The sequence below is a fragment of the Alligator sinensis genome, unplaced genomic scaffold, assembly GCF_000455745.1.
Source record: "Alligator sinensis unplaced genomic scaffold, ASM45574v1 scaffold41_1, whole genome shotgun sequence".
Lineage (NCBI taxonomy): Eukaryota > Metazoa > Chordata > Crocodylia > Alligatoridae > Alligator > Alligator sinensis.
Window position 1 is genome coordinate 3,249,350 of NW_005841926.1, and position 10,022 is coordinate 3,259,371.

The window sequence follows — 10,022 nt, forward strand, 5'->3', positions numbered from 1 at the left end:
ACTGAGCCACATGGAGTCTACAGTGCTGTCCGTGAGGGTGTCATAATCACCTCCCAGGTCTCAATAGGTTTCCAGGGGATAGCTTTGTGTGGCTATTGGTATACCCAGCACTCACTCATCCTAGGCCTATTGGTATACCCTAGCACCTGTTCAATGGAAATAGACTGAGAAGCCTGAGAAGAGGGTTGGATTCTTTCTCCCTATTTAGGAAAAAAAATGTATGTGTACATACATGCGTGCACACACACACACACACACACGTATTACACACACACACACACATATATGTATGTATGTATGTATGTGTGTGTGTATGCACTAAACCATATATATTCTAATGCATATTAAGAGGAGGACTCTGGGTGACTAATTAGGACAGATTATCAGGTACCACTGGAAAGACTTATATTCTAGCTGGCGATATAGCTAGGAGGGAGGAAACCTTAATTCTAGTTTCACCATTAGCACTGAAATACTGGTTATTTCTGCCTCAATCTCCCATAACTGTAAAAGGGAGCAATAACACACTCCTGTAGATATGTAGAAGTATTTTTAGGTTTACTTGTTTCTACTGTGGTTGAAAATGGGAAGTACTGTGTAGTACAGGGGTGGGCAAAATATGGCCTGCAGGCTGGATCCAGTCCACCAAATGATTGCATTTGGCCCATGGTGGGTCCTTCAGTCCTGCCTGACCCATACATGGGGGAAAGACCAGGTCATGGCATGTGCAACTGGGCCCACCACCCCCAGGTGCAGAAGTGTCACCTGACCCAGCACATCAGGCAGCATGGTGACCGGGTGGAGGTAGCACAACTATTGGACTCAGTTTCCTGGTACTCCCCAATGGCAGTGGCTCCTTCCAACTGTTGCTGCCAGCATCTCTGCTGCTATTGCTGGACACAACTCCCTGCATGGGCATTCCACCATGTCTCCCCCAAACCCGCTGCCAGGGACACCAGACAGAGTAGGTGGATGGGATGGGAATGGAGCCATGGCTGGGCAGGGAGCTGTGTCTGGGAGTGGGATGGGCAGGTAGGGCCTAGGGCTGGGATTGTGGAATGGTGGCAACAAAGGGCTTGGACACAGGGCAAAGCAGCAATCCACTCCCCACACATCCCTGTGATAGGCAGTGGTTTCAAGTGCAGGGGCTGGCCAGTGCCCAAAGAACTGGTGCCCATCACAGGGAAGTCTGGGGAGCAGATTGCTGCTCTCACATGGGCCCCAGGCCTGTGATGTCACCACCCCATGATCCTAGCACTTGCCCTGGCTCTGGCCCCGGCCCCAGATCCAGGCCAAGCCCCACCTTCCCATCCTGCTACAGACATCACTGCTCATCCACCCATGGCCCTATCCCATCTGCCCAGCCAAGCATGTCCTACCCATACCATAGGGGTCCTGGGCAGGTCTCCATGGAGACCCTGCCTGCCTGCCCACCCACTCTGTCCAGTGCACCAGACTATGAGTACAGGGTGAATGGGCCCAGAGCCAAATAGGATAAAATGACATCTCCCCTCTCCACCACACACTGGACAGTGTAAACTGTCCTCAAAAGCTCACCAAAACACCTTAACTCGCCCTTCAGCTCAAGTAATTGCCTACCCCATTGTAGTGTATCATTATGAAGGCTAATCAATGTTAAAGTACCTGTTCTAAAGCTAGGAAAGGTATTCATTTTACTGTAAATGTATGCCTTAGAAGGACTGAAACTAAGGAAGATTTGTCAATAATATTAAATACATTTAATTAATTTACATTACTTAAATGTTAACTAATGTTTTAATGTTTCTTATCCTTCATTTTATCATCAAATTCTAGTACTATATGTAGCAAGATATGTAGCAAAGATTTATCACCATTGTTAAAAAAATGGAAGCATTTATGTCCTATTATGAAATGGCAATAAGGAACTATTTAAAATCTACCTTGAAGAAGAAAAAGAAGAAGGAGAAGGAAAAGATGTAAATGAATGAGTATTTTTAAGCATCAGGTAAAATTACTGCCACTGGACTATCTTGATAAAACCTTAGATGAATGTGTGTAGGGACTGTGTGTGCCTGTTAGAATACATTAATGGCCCATTTATACCTATGAATCACAAGTTTTCATGTCTTTCATGATATTTATACTAACAGTTTGAGAAAGAGGTCTATGCTCTAAAGTCCCTTGTGGTAGAAAAGAGATGAAGGTGATTGAATCCTAATGGAAACATACAGGCCCAGCATTTTCCCAGACTGTCCAGCTCAAAGATAAACTAAAGAGTCTATGCTGTTTTATACCACCACAAAAGTCTCTATAAATCCTTGACTGTAATAAGCAATCATGAAGAGAATGGCTTTCTATATTACATGTTCACATGCAATCATACCTCTGCTGAAGACACTGAAAGGAACTGATCTGAAAGAATTAGTCTAAGACTGTTGTTCTTGGAAAAATCTACTTTTTTATTGGCTCATATAAGCCTGGATTTTTATTTTTGGGGCAGAGAAAGGATAACTTATTTTATAACTATCATCACATTTAGTGGAATCTGAATATATCTGTGATACAAATGCCTTTTTTAGGAAAAAAAAAAGGAAAAGAGCATCCCTAAAAAGAAGCCAAGCATGTGAGTTCCTTCAAGAGAACTAAAACTACATTTCAAATATTACTTCAACAACCAGTTGCAGCTTATTATTTTCTCAGTGAAATCTAGTGATGTAATTATAAATTAATTGAATCTCTGTAGCTGTCAGCTCATCTTGAAGTATTTTTGGAATCCTAACAGTGAGATAGCAGAAAATAGCAGTGGGATATATTTGGCTTAGAGACCCAACTTGAACAGCAGGGATCCTGGTTTTCTCTGATAGAAAAAATCCCCAAATTTTGGATTTAAAAAAGTAACCCAACATCCATATTTTCCCATGACTAAATTGAAATGCCACTTAGATAGATAGATAGATAGATAGATAGATAGATAGATAGATAGATAGATAGTGGTGTTTCATTTTAATCACGGGAAAATGTGGATTTGAAGTTACCTTTTTCAATCCGAAAAATTGGGGATTTTTTTTTTTAATTAGAGAAAACCAGGATTCCTGATTGATCAGTAGGGATCCTAGTTTTCTCTGATTTTTTTTTTTCTAAAAACAATTTTCAGTTAAAAAAGTAACCCCAAATCCATGTTTTCCCATGATTAAAATGAAACACCACTATATGCATATCTATATATTAGTGGTGTCTCATTTAAATCATGGACATATGTGTATTTGGGGTTACTTGTAACTGAAAATTGGGGATTTTTTTTTATCAGAGAAAACCAGGATCACTGTTTAACAGTAAAAGAAATAGGCTCTTTTCTTTCATTATACTACATAGAACAATTAAAACTGCATCACAGCATGCTACAGAAATGGTAATAGTTATTTTTTTCTTTTAAGTGTTCTTTTAGTTGACATGTTATGTATCTAGAAGTTAAGCTATATTTTTTTTAATCAAGCTAGGAATTCCCAATTATTCACTTCTAAATTTTGGTTTATGTCCATTTAAATTCCACACACTTTTTTTTTTTTTACTTTTCTTTATGCTATCATTATTAAATGAAAGGAGAACTCTACAATGTTATTGGATATTCTGATTCTCAGAAGAAAATAATTTGTTAGTAATAAGATGATCTATAATAATGGGAATATTCATTTTATTCTGGGTAGGCTGGCACAGTAATTTATATATCCTAATGTTTTATTTTAGTGAACTTGCCACCTACATTAAAATCTTACCTAGAACTTCCAACTGACATTATAAGGAACTCCTTTTTGGGATTTCATGTGGGCTATTTTGCATTTTTTTCTGATCAGAATCTATAAATTCAAGAAAGAATCTTTTCTTAATCGGTTGTTCAGTAAGCAGGTTTGGAAGAAGGCATGCAGTTCTTTAATGACTTCTCTTTTCTTAGATGCTTGGTATCTTTTTTCTATAGTAATTGCCTACATTTGTAATGAGTCCTTACAGTGGCATCTCCTTTGTATAAAACTAGGGCCTGTGATTTTAAACCATTGAATGGGGTGTGGACTTTCTGGAGAGTTATGGATCCAGTCAGAAGAGATGTGTATTTGGCATTGCCAAAACTACAAAAGTCTTGTATTGTGACACCAATAGACCCTAAGTCCTGCTACTATCTTTCCGCTGTGATTGTTGTTTACTGCTTTTCTAATTTTTTAACCCTGTTACACATGCTTGGAATAGCATCTTTTCGGCTGGTATGTTTCTATGGTTTCCAGCACAAGGAAACCTAGAACATTGTGACATAGCTTTGTATAATTTCAAAGGAGATATTTGAAATAATCAAGTCACATAAGACTTATTGATGGTTCATATGTGGCTGAGGATCCCAAACAAAGGGAAGCTCATATCTTTGAACAGGTTAGGTACCTCAATTTATTATTTTCCTCTGGTTTTTTGTTTGTTTGTTTGTTTTTAATTCTAGGTTATGCTTCTTCTGCATTAGCTTCTGGAGATCCCTTCTTCAGGCATGTCACTCACTCATATATTCTATAGGAAATCTGGGCATCTAATTTGGAGCAAATAATTCTTCTAAGCAGCAGGTGGTCTATGATTTAGTGGCCATATCTGCACGAGAAACTGACTATGAAGTAGCTCATTACTACTGCACAATAGTAATGAGCTACTACACAGTCAGCATCACTAAGAAGCCATTTGGGAATGCTACTGCACAGTAACACTAGTTACTGTGCAGTCAGGTAGTACTTGTGTGTGCAAGTACTAAATGACTGCACAGTAACAAGTACACAGTCAGCATCTTGTGTAGACAGTGGCCATTGTTCACAATATTTGAGGGTCTGAGATTACCAATCTGACTCCTTTTCGCTAAACTAAACCTCCCTCTTCCTTGTCCTCATTTCCTGTTCTAGATGCTTCCTTTTGTACAGCTGCACTTCACCAGATGTCTTATTGCCCAGTTTGAGCAATAGAATTATATTGCTTATGCCCACACTATCCCAATTCAACCAAGCCCACAATAACACCCTCAATATCCCAACCCAACTCAGTACATAATTTGGACCACCACAGGTCTAGTATCCTAAGCACCTTATATTGAAAACGGTTTATTCACCTAAATGGAAATGACATACAAAATTAAGCAAATAAATAACCATCTAGATTACTGAAATACTATATTAAAAAGCACAATGCTTATCCTTTATTAGGGATAAACTTATTAATTAAATTATATTTAAATTTAATAAGAATAAATATCAATGGAAATTGTACATTGTCTCGCATATACCTTTATGAATACCTTTATATGGTGTATCTGAATTCTGATTCTGCAGAAAGAAATTATTCTTCCCCTAAGCATATATTTCTTTATATATTTCTGTTCTCTTGTCTACTGAAAACCTCATATGCCTAATGATAATTTGATAGAAGCTGAAATAATGATTATCTTCAGATCTATAGTATATACAACTATATTGTATATACACATCTATAATAAAACAAATGTTTAGGTACATACTTTTTGCATGGTATACCTATTTCACTACTTCTCAATATCTATTTTAAGTACTTCTCTTATTGTTTATGAATATGATTGAAAAAATTGTTTTCATTTGTTCGAAATTGTGTGACATTCCCAACTATATCATCCTGGAGAAGAGTACATTTAGTTTCATATCACACCTTTGGTGATATGATAATTTTCTTCTTGTGTTCTAGTGGAAACACTGGTCTTCTTCAGTACACTAGTAGAAGTAGTCCAGAAACAAAAACATTTCAACATATGTATAATGTATGATGAGAGGGTTTTTTTCTTTCCACTCAGGGGAGAATTGATCTGGGTTTTAAATGATAAAAGCACCCTTGCAGAAATTACCACAGGTCTTCTAGTTCATATTTCAGTTTGATTATCAAATACTATATTAAATTATTCTCTATGTATTTTGGATAAAATTTTCTACATATGCAGGTTATATTAGAAATGATATAACAAGGATTTTATACCTTTGTAAATAATGACTCAATTCTCCCTCAGAAGTTCAGTGAGTACTAAGGGAAGATATACAAAGCTAGCTCTAAGCAAAAATTGTATTACCCATGTTACTTCTAAATTGAGGGACTGGAAATTTAACCTTTATGAATAACTTGGCATATCTCATAGCATAACATTAGCAAATTGGTCACCCAAAGGTAATTTGTTCTTTAGATACAATTTGGCATTTCATTTACTGGGGAGAAGTGGAAAGCCGTTTATTTTTTCTGTCACTCAAACCATTCTGTGAAGCATAATTTACTTATAAAATGTTCAGTTTTCTGATGAGTCAACAGCCAATTTAGCTTTCTGTTTAATCTCACTCCACCATTCTAAACAAATGTATGAAAGTGGAATATAAATCACATGTCTTAGTTGTGCAGACAGTGATTTATCATCCAAAGGCTTATGTTTGACTAATATACTACAACTATGAAGAAACCAAGTAATGATGTAGACACTTATGTCAAAAATTGCATACATTCTATCATAATATTGGGTTTCATAATAAGAAGAATGGCTGTCTTATGTTTTTCAATCAAAATGATATCTAAATAGCTTTAAAAGTGACTTTTGGGAAAGATGTTTCTCAAAACCTTGGCATTAACCATCTGCCAATCTATACCACCAAAGCAAAGAAATAAACCATATGCTATATTTTACTCTTGATAAGATTCTGAGTCAGACATTGTAATTTTCTAACCTCCTCTAATGTGTTTTGATGTGATGAAGAGAAATGTATTCAGCAATGAACTATACATTAGTACTGCAGAAATATTACCATAAAATTTGAGTTATTCACAGAGTGTAGGATTCCAATATAAAACTGTTGCGTAAGAAACATATTTAACGACAATATGTTCCCTGAATTTCTGTCTTATTTTAGAGAACACCATTCTGAACAACGTAAAGTAATTTCTAAGTTTAAGGTGTGATCCTAAGGCTACTGCTGCCAGTGGAAAAGTGACTGTTTATATCAATGGGCTTTAGACTAGACACTTAGGCAGTTCAAAACTTAGTGAATTTTAATCTTCCTGATTTAGCTATCTATGGGGTAGCTAATCAAGGATTATGTTACTTGAAATACATATTCTCAAAAGAAAAGAAGAAATTAGGACAGCTGAAAATATCCTTCAGTCATTTTCTTTCTTTCTTTTTCAATTATAATACCAGTTACCAATTAAATCTTGCACCAACCAGCCTCCTGAGCTTCCTCACCTATAGCCATGGATTACTTCATCAGCCAGTACTAAGGAACAATGATATTACATTGTGCCTTTTGCTATCTACTCTCAACCAGGAGATTCTTTCCAATATGTTACTTTTAAGATTATCATAAATTTAATTGTATTGTGGTTGCTTTATTTACATTCTTCAGTGACTATGACTTGGAGAAAGGCATCCTGTTTTTTATATTTTTGTCTATGTCTTCACACAATTAAAGTTCTTTCCTGAGCAGAGGGAGCATTAAAAAAAAACCAAACAACCCAACAAAACTCTGGTTTCACAGAGGAGTGCAATACCCAATAGCCAATTATAAGCACTTGCAGTTAAGACCCGTTGTGGCTGTTACCTTTTCTTTCTAAGGTGTTCAATCTATGTCTAGCCTTCACTCCATTGTGCACCCTGCCATTTTCTGTGATTCTGCCATTGCATTGTCCTCTTGCAGAGTGTTTAAAGACAGCAATTTCTTTTCAGATAGTTTTGGTATTCCAGCTTGTTTAATGGGTTTCTCACAGTCTATTGAATTTCAGTGTGTCTTCTTGGCAGCTTAGAGAAAAAAAAGAAAGAAGAAAACTTCTGAAATTCGATCAACTCTTCTGGATTTCTTTTTTCCATTCATCAAGGTATTATTTTATAAGAAATCTTGAAGCATATACTTTTATTCTTAAATCTATTGAAGTATGCAGTACCAGGACTTCATTGCTGGGACAAAGCAAGGAACTCTGAAAATAAAGTAGAATTAATCTTCCATTACTTGTCTTGCATTAATCTACCCACAGAATCAGAGAAAAGTAGGGCCGGAAGAGACCTTCAGAGGTCATCAAGTCCAACCTCTGGCTTGAGGCAAAGTCTTCCCCATCCAAACCACTCCATACAAGTCCATGTGTAAACTATTCCTAAAACAACACAATCAATCCTGTTGCCCAACTACAAGGCATATTATACAAAGACTGTACACAAAGGATAAAAGCACCTAAATCTTTCATAGATAAAGCAGGGTGGTGAGGGGTATCAATGCCCCACAACTACAAGGGTTGTTAAAATGCACTTAAAAGGTCATATCACTTAATCCCGTGCCTCAAAATAAGAATATACCTAGTTTCTTGCCCAGAAAAATTTCAACCTTAATGGTAAATAGAAGCATTACATTTAGGTTGACCTGACCAAGGTTAGGTCAATCTAAATGTCCAGGCCTAAAAATGTTCACTGGTCTTAAATTGCCCCCAAAATGGTGCTCCCAAACTAAAGTTACTTCACCTTAGGATGTAAAGTAATTTTAGATCAATAGGGGTTAACCTGTTATAAAATGGGTTAATCTGCTCCAGAGAACAGCTGTATATATTCACAGCATAGCCTGGGGGTGGGAAAGCCCAGTCACTTGATCTAGCACTGGGGCTATACTTTTCCTACCCTCCCTGACACTCCCAATACCCCTCCCTGGACCCAGCAACCCCACCCAGTGAACCCAGAAACCCTCCTGGATCAGCCAGCCCCTCCCTACCTTACTTACCTCAGGCTGCCTGTACCACTCTCAGCAATGGTGAATACCTGCATGTACCGCTCTTGGTTCAGGTCTAAGTTCAGGTTTAGGCAGCTTAAAGTAAGCTGTCTAAACCTATATCAGGTCCCATGAATGCTTGTTTGCACTCTTAAAGAATAAAATTAATTAGAATGTTTTACAAATTAAACAACTGTGGGAAAAGTGTTTCTTAGTTATTGCCTATGAACCTTGAGTAATCTTAGCAATGGATTCCTACCAAATCAAATGACCAAGGTTTGCTACAATTACATTATTTTGGAGATGGATGAAGCTATTCCATATTCATATTTTAGCTGTATTAACTAAGGGAGCAGACAGATGTCAGCGCCTCGCTAACTCATGGTGCTTTCCATAAATACGGATGCTCACCTCTTGGTTTGGGCAGGGGGGGTGGGGACTGGAGGCAGCCTGCACTGGCCCAGGACAGCAGGTGGGTGAGGGATCTCCCAGCTACTGAATGGCCAAAGCTGGCAGAGGTGCAGAATGCACCCCCCCACCTCACAGCTCCCCCCCCCAGATACCCTAGGATACTGGGGGGAGCTGGGTCAGGCCTGTGAGGTAAGGGGGCTTCATTCCTTCCCCCTCTCCCTCATATCTGGCCATTCAGCAACTGGCAGCTCTGTGTTGGCTGCTTCTGGCTGCTGAATGGCCAGTTGAGGGGCAGGGAGGGGAATGGAGCACCCTTACCTCAGGGACCTAACACAGCTCCCCCCATACCCCAGCTGGGCATAGTTGGGAGGGTCATGAGGCAATGGGGCCCCATTGCCCACCCCTCCCCCCAGCTCTAGCCATTCAGCAGTGGGGTGTTTCCTCTCCTTCCACCTGACAGCCCAAGAGGTAGTGCTGGGCACCAGCCCATCCCCGTCCTGCCCCCATGTGAAAAAAAAATAACTCTGAAGGGAATACAAGTCCCCTAATGTTTTCTACTTTTGAGCACCTTAAAATAATATCTTATTTAACCTGGGTTAACTTCTTGTGCAATTGACCATTTTTAAAGTGTTCTGCAGCCATGCACATGTGTTACACCATTGCTGTGGAGCATTTTCAGGGTCTAGATTGCTCAAAAACTGTCACTTCTATCTAAGCCCTAATGTGTTTTATACCATGAAAGGGGAGATTGTAAAAGGGGAAACACTACATACTGAAGTCTTCAAGTATTTTGAGTGTCCCTTGAATCAGAAGTTCCTTCCTTGACAAGACCATGTGAAAGTTTCATGAAAATGGTAGCCA